General features: G+C 37.1%; 1 protein-coding gene across 2 annotated transcripts in view; it reads left to right on the top strand.

Moving 5' to 3' along the window:
- LOC145674796 (23 kDa integral membrane protein-like) overlaps nt 1-23,307 on the top strand; it is a 122,265-nt gene that overhangs the window by 19,649 nt on the left and 79,309 nt on the right. The window contains exon 1 of one of the 2 annotated variants that reach the window (XM_081745014.1): nt 20,202-20,289. The exons of the other annotated variant lie outside the window; for it this stretch is intronic. The gene's annotated coding sequence lies outside the window, so the exon portion shown is untranslated. Of the gene's footprint in view, nt 1-20,201; nt 20,290-23,307 lie in introns of those variants that run through there. 2 annotated transcript variants of the gene reach the window in all.

The raw sequence follows: 23,307 nt of genomic DNA, 5'->3' as shown, positions 1-23,307 counted from the left end.
CAGCCAGAATCTATGAATTTTCCTCTTAAATGCGCTCGATTTTTCTTTCCGTGAATTTATGCCCCATATTGTGACTCCTTTAAATGCTCACGTTAAGCAGAGATATTATTGGGAGGGCAATTCAACAAGTCTGGCTCTCGTCAACATGATTTAATATGTATCTAGAAGAGATGGTGAAAAAGAGTTTACATAATCAAGACACCATTTTGGTAGAAGTTTAGGGGAGACCGGGGCTATTTGAGTCAAGGGGCTATTTGGGTCAAACTTAAGGAAAAGTCACTGCGCACTTAATATGCGCATCAGTGCGCTGAATTTACATTCATTTGTGAGTTCGTTGGCAAAGGAAAGTTTGTATGTGTCGTTGATCTGCTGCTTTCTTATCAGTTGCTGTAAATATGAGATTATTCTAAGCAAGGTGGATTGCAATACTTCGTATTTTGGTCTGATGTTAAATAATGTCTGTATAATATAAGGTAGGAGTTTAAATGATTAGGTGTATACTTGTTGGCAGATGATATGACGCTTGTTGCGGAATCTGAAATGAAAATCAATAAGATGTTAGAAAACTCTAGGAAGTGCTGGGAAGAATATAGGATCAAAATAAATGTTAGAAAGAAAAAAGCCATGGTGATTGGAACGAAGCGGTCTATGTCAAATACGGAAGTAGGAGAGAAGAAATTAGAATAGGTGACTAGTTTTCGATACCTGGGTAATATTATTAGTGATGATATGAAATGAGAACATGAAATAAAAGCAAGGATAGGAATGGCGAAAGAAGCCCTTAGGAGGAAGAAAAGACTATTTCGTGGTAGCCTGTATAACAGTTGAGAAAAAGACTCATAAAATACCTCATATGGAGTATTGCACTGCATGGGGCAGAAACATGTACATTACTCAAAAGTGATGAAAAACGGTTAGAAGCTTTCAAAATGTGGATGTGGAGAAGAATGGAGAGAATTATTTGGGTCGAGCAGAAAACGAATGAGAGAGTGTTAGAAATGGTGGAAGAGAAAAGAAAATGTTTAGATATTATTGAAAAGTGGAAGAGGAATTGGTTGGGACATTGACTAAGAAGGAACGTATCATAAGGGATGTGGAAGAGGGTATGGTGGCAGGAAAGAGAGCGAGGGGGCGAAGAAGGCTAGAACTGGTGGACGGTATCAGAACAGAAAAATCGTACGTGAAGAGGAAGAGGTTAGCGGAAGACCGTTGAGCATGGAAGCTTCTCAGTTGCGGCATGTGACCTTCAAAAAATGGCAGAATCCTATGATGGTGATAATGATGAAAAGATATTGGGGAAAAAATACAACTTTAGTGCGGAAGAGTATTTCATGTGGACCAATGTTTACAAAATGTCCAGCATTTAGCTGTGAGTTTTCACTGAGTCAGATAAAAAGCTCAATGCTTATAAGTCACTAACGACTAGAGATAAAAGGAAAAGGAAATGAAAATGAAATTTTTTAGTTTTACGTCCCACGTTTATGCCAATTAGGCTAAAGGAGACGGTGATGATGAGAAATGAATGAAATGGTGCAATGAAGAAAGTGGGAGAACCCTGAGGAAACTCACGCACACGGTGTTTGTCCATCACAAAGTTCACTTGATATGAGTTAGGATCGAACCAGGGACCCCCATGCAGCAGAGATGAATGCTCTACCACTGAGACACCGCGGCTCCTAGAGATAAAAGGATGCAAAATAAAGTGGAATAAGAAAACGCCAGTCTAAGGGAGAAATTAATACAGCACTTTGCTTTCCCCACAGGGCCCCCTGGGGCCTCATATTGAAGGCAACGTGCAGCAAACAGAACGGTGCAAAAACATTGCGCAATTTTTTTTAAGGATTAGATTGTTGATTATCGCTGTAATCTATTATTTATTAACGAGGAGCAGAATGTGCTGAAATTGCGCAAATTTCCACTTATAACGAAATACTTTAGTTTGTATAATATTTACCTGTACCGTGGGCAAAAAGTGCTCATAAATATGTAATATACTTAGTGGAATGTTCATTTTAAATTAACAGAAAAGAAGAATGTTTTTAATATATGTAAGAGATTATTATGGGATAGTTATGGCTATGTACATGTTATGTGTTGACCTAGTCAAGTAAATTTATGTATTTTACGGTCTTAAAAACAATATTTAAGACATATCAAGCAATAAAGGTGAGGCTAATAATCTTTGAATATCTGAGTTGATTTTGTGCATAAAGAAAAGTAATTATCGCTTCGTAACTGATATTTTACAAGACGAACCAGGTTGACGACGCTTTTCTATAGAGTCGTTATAAAAATTTGGTGCCGGAACCCGGGACTTTTGAAAATTCAGTTCCCGAAGAAGGAAAGTAGGGCTGAATTTACTTGGATATTACCATTTATGAATACGAACTTAACCGTATTACGAAGCGGTAAGGTCATCAAAAGAAAAATGGATAGTGACATAGTGCAACAGGAATCTAATACCAGTAATCCAGGTGAAATTAGTGCAACACCAAGTTTGTCATCTGAGGATCGACTTTTGTTAGCTGTGCAGCGACAAATTATGCAAATGACGACTGAGATAAAACAAACCATGGAACAGAAGCTCAATGAATCTAACACAAACATGGAACAGAAGTTCTATGAAGCTAACCAGACCATGGAACAGAAGATAGAATTGAAATTCAACGAAGCTAACAAGACCATGGAACAGAAGTTCTATGAAGCTAACCAGACCATGGAACAGAAGATAGAACTGAAATTTCATGAAGCTAGCAAGCAGTATGAAGAATTAAGTAAACGAATAGAACGGATAGAACTGAAATCTGACGATACGAAACAAACAATCGTCCAGGTGATGAACGACATATCCTCGCAGTTTGAAGAGAAGTTAAAAAGGTTAGCCGATGAGTGTCAAGAAAAGCACGATCATCAAAATCATGAAATCTGTGCTGTAAAAAGGGATTTAACGTTAATAGAATCTTCCGTTAAACATCAAAAGATCCAGTTGGCTACTATGCAGGAAGAAATTAAAACGTTACAGGCTAGAGATAACATTTATCGCAATAATCTGGGCAGTGATCGCTTCGAGTTTCCCCAATCACCGGATATAAATACGCCTTCGCCGGAATCTGAGGAGGATATTATATTAGAGGAAAATTGTCCGAAGATCACTGATGAACGAAATATAAATGGTATCATGACACAGCACGCTACGGACCGGAACAATCACACCACAAGAACAAGGAGTGAGAAAAGAAAGGTAAAGTTAAGTGTCAAGATGAGCGAAATCAAAGCCATGAGTAAATTTAGTGGTAAGTGCAAGGAAAATGCTAGTTCTTTCTTAGAGAAGTTCCAAGACGAATGCAGTATAATGTCTATCGACCGATCACAATACATGAAATTAATACCCCATGTATTACTCCCACCTTGTTCCTTATGGTTTAAGGCAATACGTGATCACATTAGTACATATGAGGAATTTAAAGCGGCCTTGATCGCGAATTACGAAAATGACTTTTTGCTGGCAAACAGAGATGCCACTCTTAGAAATCAACATTTCAATCCTCGATTGCACAAATCTATTGTAGAGTTTGTTGTAAATGTCTATAATGAATTAAAGGTCGTTAATCCCTTGCAATCGGAATCAAGAATAATTGCATCGATTCGCAATTTGCTTCCATTTAAATTACAGCAGATCTTATTTTCCACACAGTGTATGAGTTTCAGTCATTTATTAATGCTTGTACAATGCTACGAAACTCAATACCATGCTATGAATCTAACACAATCAGGAATGGGTAAAAATAAGAATAACTCAGATCATTTGGTCCCTGTTCGGAATTTGAATATCCGAAGTGTGAATAATAATGAACCGAACCTAAGACGAGTATACTCCAGCAATCAAAATGAACAAAATAGACAAGGCTATGTAAGGAATCCGCCTAACCTAATCAACCGAAGTAGACACAAAAATAATAGAAATACATGTCGAAATCCTAGAGATGCTATCAATCCTATGTATAGACATAATCATTGTTCACGAGATGGTACTTCGTATCCAAATTCAAATCACGATGAAAGACAGGTACAACCTAATGTAGAACCTAACCACGATTGTGCGGTACAATGCACTTTATTAGATTCATATGCCAGTGCGAATGTAACATGATTACTGTTAACGAAATTAGGTTAAACCCATGTTGGTTATAGATTCTTGTGAATTTTCGTTTTAAAGTTTGTGTTAATATTAATAATGAAAACGATGATCATAAATATTTGAGATGCATCTAGTTAAAGAGTTAGTAGCACCCAACATTCTTGATCAAATAAATAAGAATGAAAAATAACAATAATAATGAAAAATGTGTTTATTTAATAACAAAAAGGTGTCTTTTGTTTCTGTAAAATAAATTTATTTACTTTCATTTGATTATTCAAACGTAGGTTATGTTTAATTTTTATTCTTTCTTATTAATGTGAAGAATCATAATTCAATTTATAATTAGTTAAAGGCAAAAATTATTTTATATCAGATTGATTTGTGTTTAATTATCAAAGATTATGTTAAGAATAAGATCCATTCTATAAAATCAATTATTCAATGACTACCTTGAGTGAAATTCTTCTTTATTTTGGACATCTTAGTGCTACTATGTATACATTACAATTGCAACATCTAACTTATTTGTTATACAATGCGCCCGAAAAGAACAAATATTATTTGTCACATCATCGTTTGTAATAATGATCGAAACTAGTAATCTTAATAATTTGTGTTTCACCCTCGTTAATTATATTCCTAAGCGACGATGTTTTTTTAATGATAAAGAATAAATAATAATGTAATAAAAGAGAAATATTAATGAAATCAAAGATTTATTGTAAATGTATTTATGTGAATGATAATAACTAATATTTTATATATATATGAGGGATAACCAAAAAAATAATGAAGATATATATACGAGGTGTGATCAAAATATAAAGAACATATGTAATGTACGAACATTAATCTAATCAGACCAGTGGTTCTTGAATATAAAAGCCAAGCCTACTCATGACTTTTATATTCAGTCCCTTTGGCGGGCGACATTTTCTATAACGAAATACTTTAGTTTGTATAATATTTACCTGTACCGTGGGCAAAAAGTGCTCATAAATATGTAATATACTTAGTGGAATGTTCATTTTAAATTAACAGAAAAGAAGAATGTTTTTAATATATGTAAGAGATTATTATGGGATAGTTATGGCTATGTACATGTTATGTGTTGACCTAGTCAAGTAAATTTATGTATTTTACGGTCTTAAAAACAATATTTAAGACATATCAAGCAATAAAGGTGAGGCTAATAATCTTTGAATATCTGAGTTGATTTTGTGCATAAAGAAAAGTAATTATCGCTTCGTAACTGATATTTTACAAGACGAACCAGGTTGACGACGCTTTTCTATAGAGTCGTTATACACTGCGACGTTGCCAACAACAGGATTCAGGAAATTTGTCCTTGGCGAAAGAAATGATACTTAAAGCTTCCCTTTAATACACAAGGTTCACCTTTTTCTGTTTTCGTCAATATAAATTCCATCCTAAAAGCCTCACTCAGGTTTCTCCATTTTATTGCTTCTTGTTTAAATTGCCCTCCTCACTAAAATTTGCTACTAATTCTCAATTCTGATTGGCTCGTTGTAACAGTAACTAAAGCAAACGCCAAAAATATAGGCGGGTTGCGCGCGCAACAAAAAGTGGGTGGAGAGAGCAACATCCAACTAGCAACCTACGCACTTGCCACATTTACATTTGTCTTGCTCAGTCACTGTCAAGGTTTCATGTTTCGCGCGCGTGTTGAAGATTGGTTACGGCAGAACGCAGGCTTTGAGCTGTGGCTAGGTAAACGGCTGTCGTATGCTTACTCCTGCAACAGGAGGGGTGGCACATGACAAGGGAGAGTTGATAACAGCGAGATGCGCGCGCAACCCGCCTATATTTTTGGCGTTTGCTTTAAGATGCAAATGCAAATATAAGGACCATTTATTTACAGAAAGGTGAAAGGAGAGTTATTAAGATACGTGGTAAATACACCTGAAATACTGTATATAAACAAATGCTTGTTTGTGATAGGACAAAACTGGAAAATGTAAACAAATCTTTATATTTGACTGGTCGAACGCCTGTCCACGATATTTAAAGGGGACTTCTAGAAATATATATAATTAATTAATTTCATACAAGTTTGTTTTCTTACAGTTTTCCAACACCCATTTGCTTCCAATAACTATTTTCTTAGTTATAATCTTACAGCCAATCTTTTTTTTTATGCTAGCCAGTAGGCTAGCTACCCTGTAGAGGGCTACACCCTCTTGGAGGGAAGGGTTGCAAAGGAAGCTAGTTGGATGTGGTAGAACTGGCGTTGGGCTATGGGATGTTCCTTTATTAATAAATATTTCAATTTGTAGGTCATTATGGGCTTTGCGTCCATAATCATTATTGCGGAAGGTAACACATAACACATGTATAAAACATTGTAAGGTTAAATATCATATAATAAATAGGAATAACAAGTACAATAACATTAAGGAATGCAGTTTTTTTCTTTTTTTTCTTTTTTTTCAAAGATGAAGATGAGGGATGGAATGAGGTGCAGATGACGTCACAACACATGGGAAATATTAGTAAGGACAAATGCAGGTTATCTTCTGCCTAGGGGCGACGCTAGGCCGATGAAGACGGGGAAGGCCCTGTTCGAGACAAGATTGGTCACTATGCTTGATGTGATGGATATATGCGGAAGATGAACATGCAATCGATGGTCCTGCAAGAGTTCTGAGTCTGGATGATTCGGTTGCAAGGTATAACAAGGTAAACAGCAAATTTAGAGGGAGGTGGTAATATCGAGGGGGTACCGATGAAAGTGCAAGGTAGTGCATGGTGGCTAACAGGAGTGGTTGTTGCTGCATATAGCGGACAGTAATGAACTTTTGGTGAAGAGATTCGAGATGATAAAGTAGTGTAGGAAAAGTGATGAGTGAATACAGGTTTCTAGTTGGACTGGGAAGAGATATGCGATGAGCAATACGGAAGGCATGACGTTCAAAGGTGGCAAGTTTGTAGTAGTAGGACACGGGAGCTGATATCCAGGCAGTGAAACCGTATGTGAGCACAGGCCGGAGAAATGCTTTGTAGGTGTTGAGTATGAGTTTGGAGCTGGGGCCCCAGGTAGTTCCAGTGAGACGTTTAAGAAGATTTAGACGATTATAGACTTTGGTTTTCGTGTAGTTAAGATGAGGAACCCAGGTGAGATGGTGGTCAAAAACAATACCAAGATACGTGACTGTTTTAGATGGACGGATGGGCGTACCTTGAACTGATAAAGAAAGAAGCGAAGGATTCCTGTGGGTCCTGGAACGTTTCCGTGGGGGCAGAAATACTATGGCCTGTGTCTTGGAAGCGTTAATGGTGAGGTGCCATTTACTACACCAATGAGAGACACGATTTATAGATTCCTGCAAGATGATGTTGATATGACTAATGGTGCGTCCAAGGGCGAGGAAGGCGGTGTCATCTGCATATTGAAAAGGATACACAGCGTCTGGAAGAGAAGGAAAGTCGGAAACAAACAGTAAATAGAGCAAAGGAGACAGAGCTGAGCCTTGAGGAACACCAGAGTTCAAGAATATAGGATGTGACAGGTGATTGTTGATATTAACATAGGTGATACGGCAGGCTAAAAAATGAAAAATAAAGCGGATGTAAGACATGGGCAATTTACATTTGATGAGTTTGAAAATGAGTGCAAGGTGCCAGACTTTATCGAATGCTTTTTCTAGGTCAAATAGAACAAGGCAGGAGGGACGGACTGAATTATAGTGATTTGTAATGAGTGTGGTTAGGCGTTGAAGCTGATCGTTAATGGAATATGACGGTCGAAATCCAGCTTGAAAAGATGGTAAGAGATGACGTGAACGAAGGTATGGATGAAGTCTGTTGACAAGGATGCGTTCAAGGATTTTGCTGAAAGTGGATGTTAGTTGTATTGGTCGATACGAAGAGACGTCGCTGGGAGGTTTGTTCGGTTTCGGGAACATGAGGGTTTTGGACATTTTCCATTCAGCAGGAAAAAAGCCGGTTCGAAGAATAAAAGTGTAAATGGAGGCAAGGAGAAGAAGTAGAGAAATAGGACTTTCTTTAATATGGCGATATGTGATGGAATCAAAGCCAGGAGCAGAGTTGCGTTTATGTTGAACAACCGTTGTTATGTCAGTAATGGTGATGGGAGATGTAAGTTCGTGTGGTGGCAAAGGATGATTAAGATTTGGTTGGAGGATTGGATTTGCGGTGTTTACATGATCGACTGGATGACCAAAGATGTGGGTATGAGGGGATGGTGTAAAGATGTCTTGCAGATAATCGGCAAAGGCATTGGCTTTATCTTGATCAGAAGGTGCGTGGCTATTGTTGATGATAGGGTATGAGGTTTTGCTGTACTTGCCACAGAGTGCGTTTAGACGTTTCCAATAACGTGAAGGATGAGCACTTTCAGCAAGGTTATTGCAAGTTTTTATCCACTGACGACGTTTGTACGCTTGGATGTAATTTTTGACTGAACGTTGCAGCTGACGATGGAGACGAAGAGCTTCGGGATTCTGTGTTCTGATGTAGTCTCGATAAGCTTGTCGGGAGCGTTTGACTTGAGCAAGATAATTCGGAGGCAGTTTAGGCTTATATGGTGTTGAACTATTAGTAGGGATATACAGCTCTGATGCATGCGTAATTTCTGAAGTTATAGTGTCAACATGGGCGAAAAGCTCTTCTGATGTAGTGGGAGGATGTAAATGTGCTATGGCAGTAGTAAGATAAGTGCGATAATGTTCCCAGTCGGCTTTGTCAAAACGTGGTGTTTCAATCGGCGGAGGGACTGCATGGGGCCAAGCAGGGCCCATATGATAAGAAAGCTTGAGTGGAGCATGATCACTGCCGAGGAGGTCGAGAACTGTAAGGGTGATGTGAGCAGCAAGTGTATTGGACGTGATAGCTACATCAGGGGTGGTATTTGAAATAGGCCTAGTAGGCGTCGGAGGAATATGCAGAATGCCAGTAGTATGAGTGGTAATATGGTCAGTGAACTGTGTGCGTTCTGGAAGAGTGCGACTATGATAGTTGATATCGGCGAGGATGATATAATGTTTAAAGTTATGGGACATGTGACTGAAAAAAGCAAGAGGACAGGCAATCTTCCAGTTAGGCATGATACAGAAAATTATTGACTGATTGACTGGGACATGTTCCCCGTCCCCCTCTCTAATGACGCCCGTGCACACATATAATAGTGATAACTGAAAATGCTATTGTCATCCATTACTTTGCATTTTTCTCCCGAAAACAACTTGCCTTTTGGTGACTGTTTTTATTAGTCGAAATGCTTTATAGTAATGATGGCAACGTTGCACAACATTTTTTGCGCAATTTCCAATTTTAGTGCCTGGTCATTAAGGCTTTATCTGTGCCAACAGATAAGGGAGTGAAAGTTTGCGCAATTTCAGTGCAGCCAAACAGAAAGCTCATTCGACGCGTTTTTTTTTTTTTGACATTTTTACAACTCTCGGGGCCGCGGAGGCTCAGTGGTAGAGCTTTCACCTCTGGTGTTTGGGGTCCCGGGTTCGATTCCAGCCCCCGGCAAGTGAACTTTGTGGTAGACAAACACCGTGTGCGTGGGTTTTCTCGGGTTCTCCCTTTTCCTCCCACTTTCTTCATTCCACCATTTCATTCATTATTCATCATCACCGTCTCCTTTAGCCTAACCGGCATAATCGTGGGACGTAAAACAAAGATTTCATTTCATTTACATCTCTCATTCTTTTATCTCCAGCCAATTGTGATTAATATGCAGGGGTGCCCACAAAGGGGGGCTATGACGCAAACTGCGTCATTGAAGTGTTTGGGGGGAGTTAAAAATCTATATAAATATGTTTGAGGGGGTGTAAAAATTAATCGAAAAGATTTTTTTTCATGGAAGAACACCTATGGATAGACAATTGGAGGGGGGTGCGTCATGGACATAAGGGGGGATGAGCACCACTGCTAATAAGACATAGGTAATTTATCTGAAACACCCCGTATATAGTCAATATATCCCGTTCAGCACCGTTGCTATACAGGACGTAGGCCTATAGCTTAACGTGGAATCTACACCACATGAGCTACCTCCGGAAATCGAAATCGAACCTCCTCGAAGTTGCGTGTCTCAAACATATAGTTTTAAAAGCTACTGTATCATTATTTTCCTCTTCTTATCTCTGCTTTGTCTTTGTAGAGGCCTAGATACATAAATGATGTAACACAAAGTTCGTTAACTCGTATTGTAAGCTGCAAAAAAATTTGCATTTGTCTTACCTGTATTTTTCAAGGAATAATTTATATTCATTGCTTCCAAGGATATAATCAGTGGCCCGACCTCTTTTCCCACTCTCACCTACTGCAACCAATTACATTCAAGCCCATTGATCGCTGGACACATGACGTCACTCTATGATCTATAAAAGCGACATCTGTTTCCCTCTGAATAATTAAAGCGTTGCCATGACTTCTTATTCATTTGATTTTATCAAGAGATTTCATGTTGTTGTTGTTCTTGTTGTTGCGTTCTTTACTAAACAACTTAAAATGTTACTAATTGTGTGGATGAGAACAAGAGGATTTTAAAAATGTTAATTTCTATAGACAAAATACAACCTCAATAACATTCGGGACTTTTAATAGTCTCACTTAAGCATTCAAGACTAAGTTTGTAGCCTCACTTAAGCATTCAAGACCAAGTCTGTAGCCTCACTTAAGCATTCAAGACTAAGTCTTTAGCTTCACTTAAGCATTCAAGACTAAGGCCGTGTCCAAAAGCGCATAGTGCACACTTCGAGGATGCACACTCGAAGTCTATAAATGGAGTGCACACTAAATAGTGTACACTTCGTCAAATTAGCTTTTGATCCACACTTGTTTACAGCGCCTCATCGTGGTGGAATGTTGGACATTGATAACAAAAGAAGGGAGAATTTAGAGTATTAGAAAAAATAACATGCTTTTTTTTTTTTTTAGATAAATGGCTTTCCAGTTATATTAAAGATTAATATATCGTACAGATTGACAATATGGGGTAACCATAAAATGACTTAAGAGTTTCTTTCATGTATGCCAAGAGCTTCAGCTTTGCCGTATCTCCAAATATTTATCAGCATAAAAACCACTAAACTACTGGCGATGTTCTATTTTATTAGGCATGCCTGCGCGAGGGAATATTTATTAATCCCCCGGAAGAAAAGCAGCACTGGTGGTTAGGGCGCTGATGACACTGTTGCGAAGTAGCTTAGCAATTTTATTGCAGGTGAAGGTAGGCAATTTGCAAGACTGTTAGGACACCGAAGGTACCGAGGGGAGCTCAATTTACAATAATGTGGATCAAAACAACTTTGGGAGAGAGTTCATATTGAGTGTATTTCCTTTATGTACGGTAGATACACAACAATGACACTATCTTGTCGTCGTTCTACTGTATTGCTTCAGTTACAGGCATACTGATTAGACTATTTCTACTATATTGTGCTAATGTTGAAGTTCCTTATATGTTACTCTTTGCGAATATATAGATTTTACCCGTAAATCTTCAAAATAGTGCCTCCATATTCTTAATCTACACCAAAAGTTAACACTTACAAGGATGACAAGGAAAGAAGTGGTGGAGTTGAACAACATGAGGACCAAAATTTACAGAAAAAAGCTATTATGTCACTATGAAATACCAATTTATAAGGATCACGTGTACTCTTGGTGGATAACCCTAATTAAAAAAATATGTTAAAAAACATAAGATTACTGTACATTGTATACACTTCAACATTTGCGTGCACTTCACTATGCTTTCGGCGCCCTACATCTTTCTTGAAATATACCCACTGTCTCTCCTATATGCTTCCCACTACTAAAAGGGTTACTCAGTAACGAAACAAATCCCTTCGTCCAAATATAATACAAAAAGCTACTATCAATCTAATAAGAATTTTATCAAAATTAAGAGACGGTTTTATGAAAAAATACAGTATGCAATGGCTCTCATCGTTCAACTATACGGCAGAAATTATTTGTTCATAATCAATTCATAATGGGTACTGTAATGGGATTATATAAATTAAAAGGAAGGCAAGTCTTTACTTTGGCCATTTCACTCAATGAATCGTTCAATGAACCGATTCGCAACCAAGACTGAAAAGAACGTCCCCTGCGAGCCTCTAACCTGCCTTCACTCGCTGAAGCTCGCTCAGCAATAATATGTGAATTAAATATTACACTTTGGTATAGAAAGAAACCTAGTTACTAACTTATTTATATATATATATATGAGCTAACAGGCAAGTTCTCAAAACCGGAACCGAAAGATGAAATCCCTGAATCGAAGAAAAAAATGAAATGGTCAAAGTAAAGGCTTACCAAGAGGAATTTGTGAAGTCTTTGATAAATGTGGAGAAAGAAATTTTTGATCTGTATTTCACTTTTTGGCAGCTGTCAAAAATGCAAAATGTATGGTAATTGGTATATTACAGTCTCTTAAGTGCAAGGAAATATGGTAGCTTTGAAAGGAATTTCTTTAGAATCAAAACTAGAAAATTAGGCCTATCTACCTACGAATTAATATTTGTAGCTGCAGCTGTAGCTGTAGATATAGAGAAGTGAATAAACTAGGTATTCATTATCCTATGATAGAGCTTAACATTTTAATTCATACGCCATTAAAATTTGTCATTTACGTGCAAATAGCTCCATTACCGATAGTATAATTATTTCAATTAAGCTACATAAACCATGTTATATTTAAACACAAATGAATTTATAGCATTATTAAATAAACTATTTGGTTACTTTCCCTATACTATTTTAAATTCCATTGCATACTCAAAGAACGCAAGGTAAATACGTTTGTTATTTGAGTAACATTTTTATATTCCACTTGTAAAATCACTAATTTGTATATTTATCAAGTAAACTATTATTAGATCAGCCCACAAATATATTCACGTCAACAAAAATATTAAACATATGTCTTTTAAAATTTTATTAAGTCACTTTGACATTATTGTTGTTCCTACGACGAAGAACTCCCATCTTAAGTACGCAAGTGTGCTAACGTAGTGTACATCCTCGCACACTATGTACTATGCACTCGCAGACTTGTGCACTTGGACCTTTTGACGCACACTAGGTGACGTCAGTTCCGGAAATAAGCGTACTTCGAATGCACACTTGTATCTTTTGGACACGGCCTAAGTCTGTAGCTTCACTTAAGCATTCAAGACTAAGTCTGTAGCTTCACTTAAGCATTCAAGACTAAGTCTGTAGCCTCACTTAAGCATTCAAGACTAAGTCTTTAGCTTCACTTAAGCATTCAAGACTAAGTCTGTAGCCTCACTTAAGCACTCAAGACTAAGTCTTTAGCTTCACTTAAGCATTCAAGACTAAGTCTGTAGGCTTGCACAAGCTTGCATTTACAGCAGTCCTACAGCAGTCTTGCAGCTACAGCAGTCCTACAGCAGTCTTGCAGCTACAGCAGTCGTAACTAAGGCTGTAGCAAACTTGCTACACTTGGTGTAAGCATGTACAGTTTTATACGTCAAAGCTGTCTGGATTCGAGCATCATTTAAAACTTTACCCTTGGTATAGGCGTACACAGAGAGGATCGCTAAGGTTAAGTTCATTTCAGAATATTAAGGGCAATTAAGAGTAAACTTCGACTTACCGTAGGCGTGTTTGGTTGCTGGAAGATCCATTTAAAAGTATACTTTTGCTTTTAGTGAATAAAATAATAATTGGCAATTGCACTCATCTGGAGAAAGAGATGTCAAAATCATCACCTTGGCTTTGGTGTTCAATTTGCATCGAGCCCAGCAGGTGAACACGACTCCTATACATGGATAATGAGCAAGAGCCAGAGTCTATAAGTGGGTAATAAGTAAGAGGCAATGTCTATAAGTGGATAAGAGCAAGAGGCAAAGTCTATAAGTGGATAGGAAGCAAGAGGCAGAGTCCTATAAGTGGATAACGAGCAATAGCGAAAGGTTATAAGTATAATGAACAAGAGGCAAAGTCTATAAGTGGATAAGAAGCAATAGGCAGAGTCCTATAAGTGGATAACGAGCAAAAGCCACAGACATATGAATGAGTAAAGAAGAAGAACCAAAGTCCCGTAAGTGGATAACGAGCAAGAACCAGAATCCTACAAATGGATAACGAGGAAGAGCAAGCAAGCACCCAACTCCAATGAGCAGTGACCATTCAACGATCGTGAGTTTGAGCTAGCGTGAACCTCATTAAGATTAGTGTGCATAAGCCCTATTGAGGATAATGGAACTGAGTTAGCAAGAGCTCAATTGAGATTAGTGTGGTAAGCCCCATTGGAGATAATGAGTCTGAGCTGTGTGAGCCTTATTGAGATTAGTGTGTGAGAACACTATGGACGATAGTGAGTCCGAGACCACAGAATACCGAGGAAATCCACAGTACAAAATGAAGGTTTTGAACGTAATCTTCTTGCAAATTCAGTTTTTGTGGACTTCACACAATTCTTTCTCTAAGAGGCCCAGCCGCCGAAGCATTTCTGAAAGGCTTCTTCGGGAAGCAACATTTTCAGCTAGAAGGACTTCCAGAAGTTAGAAGGAGCAATGTCGAGAGAATACGGAGACTGATGAATCATGAGAATGTTGTGCTTGGCCAAAACAACTTGGTTCTGTCATTTCCAATTGGCCGACCTGCGACGTCAGAACAGGAGCGTCATTTCAGATTTTGCTTGGGGGGAGGCAAGAGCCTTTGAGATAAGTAAAATTTCGCGTTTTTCAATGATTTACTACTATTTTATTGATAAAATCTATATAAACCTGAAATGTATGGGGGAATTGCCCCTCCTTGCCCCTCCTAAATGACGCCCCTGCCTCAGAACAGACATACCAAAGTAGTTAAGAGTCGAGGGAGGGAGTTTTAGTAAATGTTGGTAACGTATGAGTAGTCATGTTTTGTGTGCCTGCCAGTGATAGAACGGGCCACAAATTTCGTAACCCATGCATGATCTGGATCAATTCAATTAGTGCCTGTGGGCAATCTCATTTTGTCACAAGAATTTATTTCTTCTAAGTTTTAGATGGCTGATGTCATTAAAATAATTAGGTTAGACGAGCAGGGAAACGAATGTTTTAAATGTGTTGAATGAGTGTCATTTCATGTCATATATATATATATATATATATATATATAGGAATACAGAGATTATTATTAGTTTTTCGTAAGTTAGAAACCTCATTTATAATTTCAACGTTTCTTTTGGGTTTAAAAGATTCTAAAAATCCGATGATTAAAATAGAAGCCCGAATTTGTATATTCTTGAGCTTGTTAGATCTTGCTTTAATATAAAATTTCGAATTTTAAATGTTGACGTGTTCGTATTGATACGATTATAACCAGGGGTAAAAGTGGATCTGAAAAAGTAGGGGGACGGTAGGTAGCGGCATGACGTCCCGCCGTCCCCCTGCCTATCTTTGCCCATTGGAACTTTTTTAGGAACCGGGGGAACGTCGTACATATTTTTTAGAGGTAGAGGAAGAGCGTCCTCTCGCATTCCCCCGTACTTTTATCCTTGATTATAACTCATTATAGCGGCGTTAATGGGAGCAGTGTCACTCAACAAGAAGACCAAAGTACGAAGTTACGTAAATTTTTCTTCCTCAAAAATTATGAATGTTTCATTCTTAGAGCCACTAAAGATAGAATATTGTTTTCATTTAATTTCCGAAGTCTATTTCAAACTTGTGAACTACGCATTTTGATATGGTTGAGTAGAATAGCAGTTTTTAGAATTTAACTGAGAGTGTGAACTGATGACATTTAGTGAACTGAACTGCCAATGGAAGTTACGTGAATACTTAAATAGCTTTCGTAAATGCGATCATACTGAGTTTAAGTAAATTACAGTAAACAGAAGTATTTACACGATTTCTACATCCTCTCCATATGTATTTGCAAGTGTAGCTGAATATTGGATTTGCATATTCAGTAAGGAAAGAGCAATTGTGAACTTGTGCTGCTGTAATTTTCTAGGTAATTTGGTGCAGTAACTTTGAATCGAGTCACGGAATTTCATTTCTACAATGTACATACCATATTGAATTCTCGTGTGTTCCTGTTGTTCAAGTAAATCAGTTCAGAGCCCTCTATATTCAAAACTACGACCAATATCATGTTCATATCTCAACACGATTGTATTAGCTATTCGTAAGAATCCACAGTGTAATCTAATTTATTAGTATGTATGTAAATATGTATGTATTATGTATGTAAATAATCTAATTTATTAATGTCGAAACAAAAGGGTCGTGGTAATTCCAAATTTACCGGCTATACGATAAGGTAAAGTTTACATTATAGTTTCAAGCAGATTCCATAGTTTAAATTGGTGTCTTCCTGGTCTACCTAATTCCTGTTCTGGCTAATGACCCTCCAGCACTTTGTAACACATTTTCTAGCTAATCTTATCTTTAGGCAGAACAGGAATTCCTGTTGTGCCTAATTCCTGTTCTGCTTAATTCCCGCAAAAAGTGATATTTAAATTTAAGGAAAATTTAATACTAATTATTTTCCCGACAATTACAGTTGCTTTCAGGACCTCTTGATTTTCTTAGCTATATCGTTTCAGCTTCTCTGAAATTAAATTATTATCAATGTTATGCAATGATATAAAGGGAAGTAAAAGCGCAAGCATTATAAGAAAGAGAACTAAAAGTGCAACTATCCGTTCATCTTAACGTTGCAATGACAAAACAAAACCCAGATACTGTATATATTTTTATTATTTCTGTTTTAGTAGAACGAAACCTACGTGAAATAAGTTATTTAATTGGTGTTTCTTATTATTTTCCATTATTCAACAATACTCTGCCGTATATAAAGTTAACCGTGCGCTTTGATTATGTACTTCTCAAAAATGCGTAAAAAGTTTTTCAAACATTTTATAGTAATTTTTTTTTTTAATTACAGCATTTTGATAAGTTAGGATATACGTATTACGTGAAATTTTAAATATTATTTTTGATTATTTAAAAATATATGAAAATACCGAAAAAATCATGGAATAGCTTTAAGGTGGATTAGTAGGTGTTCTCGGTGCTATGCTAAACATTGCTTGAATAGTGCAGCGTTGCCAGATAGTGTCGAGTGTTACTGATGCTAGATAATTAAAGCAAGTAATGATGAAATTCTGCTTGGATACTTACTGCAGAAATTAGTTTTCGACCCTTACCGCAATTCACAGCTAAGTTCCGCTTCGCAAACTGCAACGCTAGAATCCAGGAATTTTCTGATTGTGACTACCATAGTAAACGTTCAAATTTGGCAACAACGGATTATGGCGTTTTGCGCAAGTTTCTCCTCAAAATCTATTTCCTTACATGTAAATTAATATTTTAATAAAATGTGAAACATAACACGAAAAAGGGTCAAACAATATATTTATTTCGTAATAAGATAATTACTTTAAAATACTTTACACATACAAATAAACAGTTCATAAAATTGACCACTTCTAGTAAGATCTAACAGCAAGCGCCATCTTGTGTGCTCATTGTAAAACGAATCAAATATATATTTTTTTATTTGTTATCTTTTTCGGTATCAGAAGACACAACCAAATGAATCAGTGTCTTGTGTTGTAGCTGAAACATAACTTTATCTTATAGTGCAATATTTATAATATGTAACGTTTCATTGCGCAGTAATTAAGGAAATGAGCTAAAATATGTATTGACTTTCGGGTGATGATTCATCTTAAGTTATAAGGATGTGAGAGGATTCTTATTCAATGGTCAATCATCAGAGTATAAAATTGCAGACTCAAATGTAAGTTCTGGGTGAAAAACAGTATCGTTCGGGGCACAGTGGCTCAGTGGTAGAACTTTATCCTCCCTCACTGCCAATACATGAAATACATATCGGTGGAAAGCTTCATTCCTCAGGAACACATTGATCCCAAAATTATTTTCTTAGCTTAATGAAGGGCTGAGCTATTGAGGTTTAAATCCTTAACACAGCAGTTGCGTCAATAGGCGTTTAAAGGTTAATGGGTAAACATCAAGTTGAAGCATCTAAAATTCCTAGCTATAGGCCTAATTATTCTGTAACTGATTGTCGTTTAAAAAAAAATGTTCAAAAATATATGAGACAGCTTTCGTTTATTTATGCTTCAAACATGGTAATATAATATACAATTTATTGAACATTGTTCCACGCTATCTGTAGAACACAAGAACACGAACAAATCTAAGTGAGTCGGTATGCGGTGGTATGTCATACCGCCTCTGTTTGGTTTTTTAGTGATCAAGACATATTGTCACTGCAAATTGGATACTAATATACCTTTAATAAATCCATTTTTATACACAGTGATTGACGAATAGCTTTACACTTAAAAAATATTTTATTTCGTATGTAGAAATAATTTTTAAGTTGACAACACCGACATTTTGGTTATCTTTTTCTACCTTTTGTTTTTAAAATAAGGTGTCTTCAAAGAAGTTAATCTAGTTTATATTTTTATGTGCCGTACTGAATTGTTTCTTTCTTATGTATGTGCGTGTGTTCTTGCGTTACAGGGCGGCTATTTGAAGCGATCGTAACGCGTTTTTATTGTTCATGCGTACGCTTGGAATACACTGACCGCGTATTTAAATGTGGATGGCTAATCACAAACGTGAAAGCAATAAAAAAACGCGGACATAACGTCAGCTCGAGCGTATTTGGTGCGTCTCGGAACAATAGACCGCCTGCTGTTTAAAAGATGACAAAAGGAAGGAAAGAAAGGAAAGACGTGTTGCCAGGCAAGGGGATTTTTAGCAAGAAACAGCTGTTTTGAAGATACTTTGTGCAGAGTACTGGAACTCTGCTATTATAGGCCTGGACTTGGCAAGAAAGACCTGGAAACCTTGACTGGCTCACAGTACGATTTATAACTCTGGCGAAAGTAAAGTCACCAAATAGCCACCTTGGTCGCGTTCGCTCTAGGGGGTAACGCTTCGAAAACGCATTCTCAAATAGCCACGCACTTAATGCATATAAATGTCGTGTTTTGAGCATGGTCGGAGTTAGAAGTTGTCTGGTGTCTGCTGTGGGAGGCGGATTTTCCGGGGATTTGGAATACCCCTCAGTCGAGTAGGGGGTCCGGCAGTTTTCCCCACAGGAATTGTTAATATAAAAACTCGATTTTTGAGCATTTTCGTGTATAACTCTCTAAAATACAACATAAGGCGATATTTTTTTATTCAGAGATTTGGTAACGAGGGATCAAAGTCTCTCCATGTCTCTCCCTCCGTAACTTCAGAGAAACTCTCCAACGATTTTTAGTCATTATGTAAATAGAAATGCAATGTTTTAGGCAACATATCCTCACTGTATTTCAACATTTAAATAGCCAGTATGTGGAGTCAAAAATCAAAATAAAACATGCCATCTCTGCCAGGGAAGTACGCAGGAATTTATTTCGGGAGGGGTCTAAAGCGTTTCGGGGGGTTCAAATACAATTTGAGGCTAAATTATATGATTCTTTTAAAAATTGCCCCTAAAAGTAGACTACATTTACAAAAAAGTCGTGATTTCGGGGGGGCGGTCCGGACCCCCAGGACCCACCCTCTGCGTACGCCCCTGACCTCTGCTTTTCCCCCCCACTTCGAACACTGGTGTATACAGTGTAAAAGAAAAAAAGTAAGATAATGATTTTGGCGCACATGGACAGCGTAAAGGAAAGCAGAAAATTTTCCACTGTGACAACTGCTGCCATCTATGCGGTAGCTATTTGAACTCTTTCTGTGCTCAGGAAACGGCACTCACATGAAATCAAGTTTTGTTGTTTCGTTGATAATATTCGCAGCTTAGAGTCTACGTCGAATTATTTTGTAAATTAAACTAAAAAGAGACAAACAACAAACATAATATGAATTTTGAAAACTAAAATCAAAAAGGATAAAGATAATATATTTTGACGCTCCTTTATGAGTAGCGATAATAATTTTCAACAAAACCGTGATCTGCTTGTTTTGAAAATTAAGTGAATGAGATTAAATTTCTGGTTTTTATACCACGATTATACCCTTCAAGTTAACTAATTATTTGTTTTTGTTTTTTAAAATAAAACGTACTTTAGGTAGGAATAATGGAATTGGTATCGTAAAAAAGGATGCAGAGGCCGATCTAAAAGGTGAAAACTGGAGGGGCCAGCTAGAATCCAGACTTTGGTAGGTATATTATGAAATTACTACAAACTTCCAATAATATATAAATAATGCCTTAAATTATTTTTTTTCACTAAAAAACTGGGAGGCCTAGACCCCCGGTCCCAGGCGAGATCCGCCACTGAAAGAATGTATGATGTTCCCCTACGTTAAACAAGTGAACGTGGCAGTATTTTCCATAAGTAGAAGCTTTGCTTTGTATATACTTAAACACAAACAAACTATTTGCTGAGCAAAACAATATATTCACACAATAAACTACATACGTGTTACAGTTTCGCCAACTAACACTTGATAGTGTCTGATGAAGCCAAAGTGTTAGTTGGCGAAACTGTAACACGTATGTAGTTTATTATGTGAATATATTGTTTTGTTTAGCAAATAGTTTGTTTGTGTGCCAGTATTGAAAAAGTGAATAGTATTTTGAATTGTATGTATATCATTCACACAATCAGTAATAGATAACTGATCAACTCAGGTTGTCATCGTAACGATAGAAACAACACATTTAAAGGCCACAATAAAGTTATATAGCTACACGTAGCAACACTAGAAATTGTGAAAATGAAATGAAATGAAATCTGTAAGTTTTACGTCCCACGGTTATGCCGGTTAGGCTAAAGGAGACGGTGATAAATGAGAGATGAGTGAAATGGTGGAATGAAGAAAGTGGGAGGAAACGGGAGTACCCCGAGAAAACCCACGAGCACGGTGACTAGAAATTGTGAGGAATTCGTAGGTAATGTACATAATACCAGGATACCATACACATGATAATATAATACTCAGCGGTGAGCTTACAACAGTGGTTTCCAACCTTGTTTCCCTGGCGGCCACACATAACTTTTCTCTTTTGCTCATTGGTCATACGTGGTTTTCGGCTTACCCTTTCTGCGGCTTCAGCGAATGCTTTCAATTCTCAAATCTTAATAATAATAATAATAATAATAATAATAATAATAATAATAATAATAATAATAATAATAATAATAATCCTGATAGTGGCACGATGTCTTAGTGTTAGAGTGCTTATCTCTGGTGTGTGGGGTCCCTGATTCGATCCCCGATCAAGTGAGTTTGTGGTGAAAACATCGTATCCGTTAGTTTTCTCCTGGTACTTCCGTTTCCTCCCACACTCTCATTCCACGAAATCTTCCATCTTCATTCATTTGCCTTCATCATCCGTCTCTCTTTGCCTAATGGCATCTTAAACTGAAAGACTTCATTTATTTTCATTTGAGATCCTGATTCTATATCAAACAGTAGCGTAGCCAGGATATGTGTTTGGGGGGGCGGAAGTGCTGTTATAGGTACATATAGAAAAATTACAAACAAAAAATATATAAGCATAAAAATATATTAAAAATTTACAAACATCAAAGTACAAAAGTACATTGTCGGACTTCTTTGGGGGACCTCTGTCCCCCCCCCTTCCCTACGCGACTGATATCAAAAATTTGTTTTTCGCTTTCTCCGACTGTTTTTGCTCTATGGAGATTAACATTGGAACCGGAAGTAATTCGAATTGAGGAATAAAGTCATAACATAGAACCTATTCTTGCAGTGATAAACCAACATAAAAACAACAGATTCTTGAAATCTATTACTTTTTTTTTCATTTTTTCACTATGCCGATCACTGGTTAAAACCGAAAATCATAATTTTCACTACATCCAGGACCTGCTCTACCATAAGTGCAACCACGTTCATTTCGACGGGGCAGCAAGTTCGGAGGGGCGGAAAAATATTTCATAACTATATTATTTAAAATAAATATTTCTTATCGGAAATAGGCTTCATGATGATGGTAGTTAAATTTACTAAGCTGACCTTCTATTTGAATACTACATTCATAAATCAAGTTTAGGTCACATTAATTTATGGTCACATGGACAGTGCTAAAGCAAGTAGTCGAACAAATCTCAGCATGAATTGCTTGATTGTTGTCAAATACAAGAACTGAATTCTCCAACAGTAGCGAACACCTCTTCTTTTTAGTTAGTTATCACAGGTTTGATATGAAAGCTACTTTTGTCTTATTAATACAGCCCGGATTTATATGCAAAATGCATGTTTATAATAACGTGCATAAACGGATGGAAAATACTTGCGACGATCCGACGGACTTGCAAACATCCGTTTGAGATGCATATATTGCTGCATATAAGTGCATATTTTGAGTGAATTTCGATGTGCATGCATAAACTTTGCAGGATACTGCATATTTCCGAATGTTATTGCTGCATATTAGCATATTTCAGAGTATATCACAGGAAAGTAGGTTACACAGGAAAAGTATGCGGACAAGAAAACAGAGATGTCTACATTAGAGCAACTTTGCTCTCAATTCTCCCAATGCCAAAATTTTATTTAAAAAAAAAAAATTGAATTTAAGACAACGTCCTTGACTAAATCAACATAATTTTAAACATCCTAATTGTTGGGATAGATGGATAGAGTGTGGGGTGGAACTCGAATTGCAGCTACATCCTCGTGATGACTTCTATGCTATTTCATGGAAAAAACGTTGAGAAATTGGCGAAGATCTGCAAGATTATTATGGAAATAAAATGTATAAAATCACTCACATTAACGAATTATTAGCAACCCTGACCTCATACAACTAAAATGAAGTACTTGGACGCTAACTAACTAACTCTATGGACTATGAAACCGGAGGTTCAATGCCACGTTTACAAAAGCTCTCCACTGACTTCTATCCCTAACCAACTGGATCCAGTTTCTACTTTGTATTTCTATCTCTGCGAGATCCATCTTAATGTTGTCCTCCCATCTGCGCCTAGGTCTTCCTAATGGTCATTTTCCGATTGGTCTTCCAGTAAAGACTTTGAAAGCGTTTCTACTTTCTTCCATTCTAGCTACATGACCTGCCCACCTAAGCCTCCTAGACTTCACGACCCTAACAATGTTGGGTAAACCGTAGCCATTCCCCATTCTCGTTCGTCTTGGGTCCGAATATTTGTCTCAGGATCTTGTTCTCAAATATTTTCAGTCTATGTT

Source organism: Thermobia domestica, chromosome 18, assembly GCF_964235325.1.
Source record: "Thermobia domestica chromosome 18, izTheDome1.hap1.1, whole genome shotgun sequence".
NCBI lineage: Eukaryota > Metazoa > Arthropoda > Insecta > Zygentoma > Lepismatidae > Thermobia > Thermobia domestica.
The sequence above is the reverse complement of the archived record's forward strand: the minus strand, read 5'-3'. Positions and strand labels throughout refer to the sequence as shown.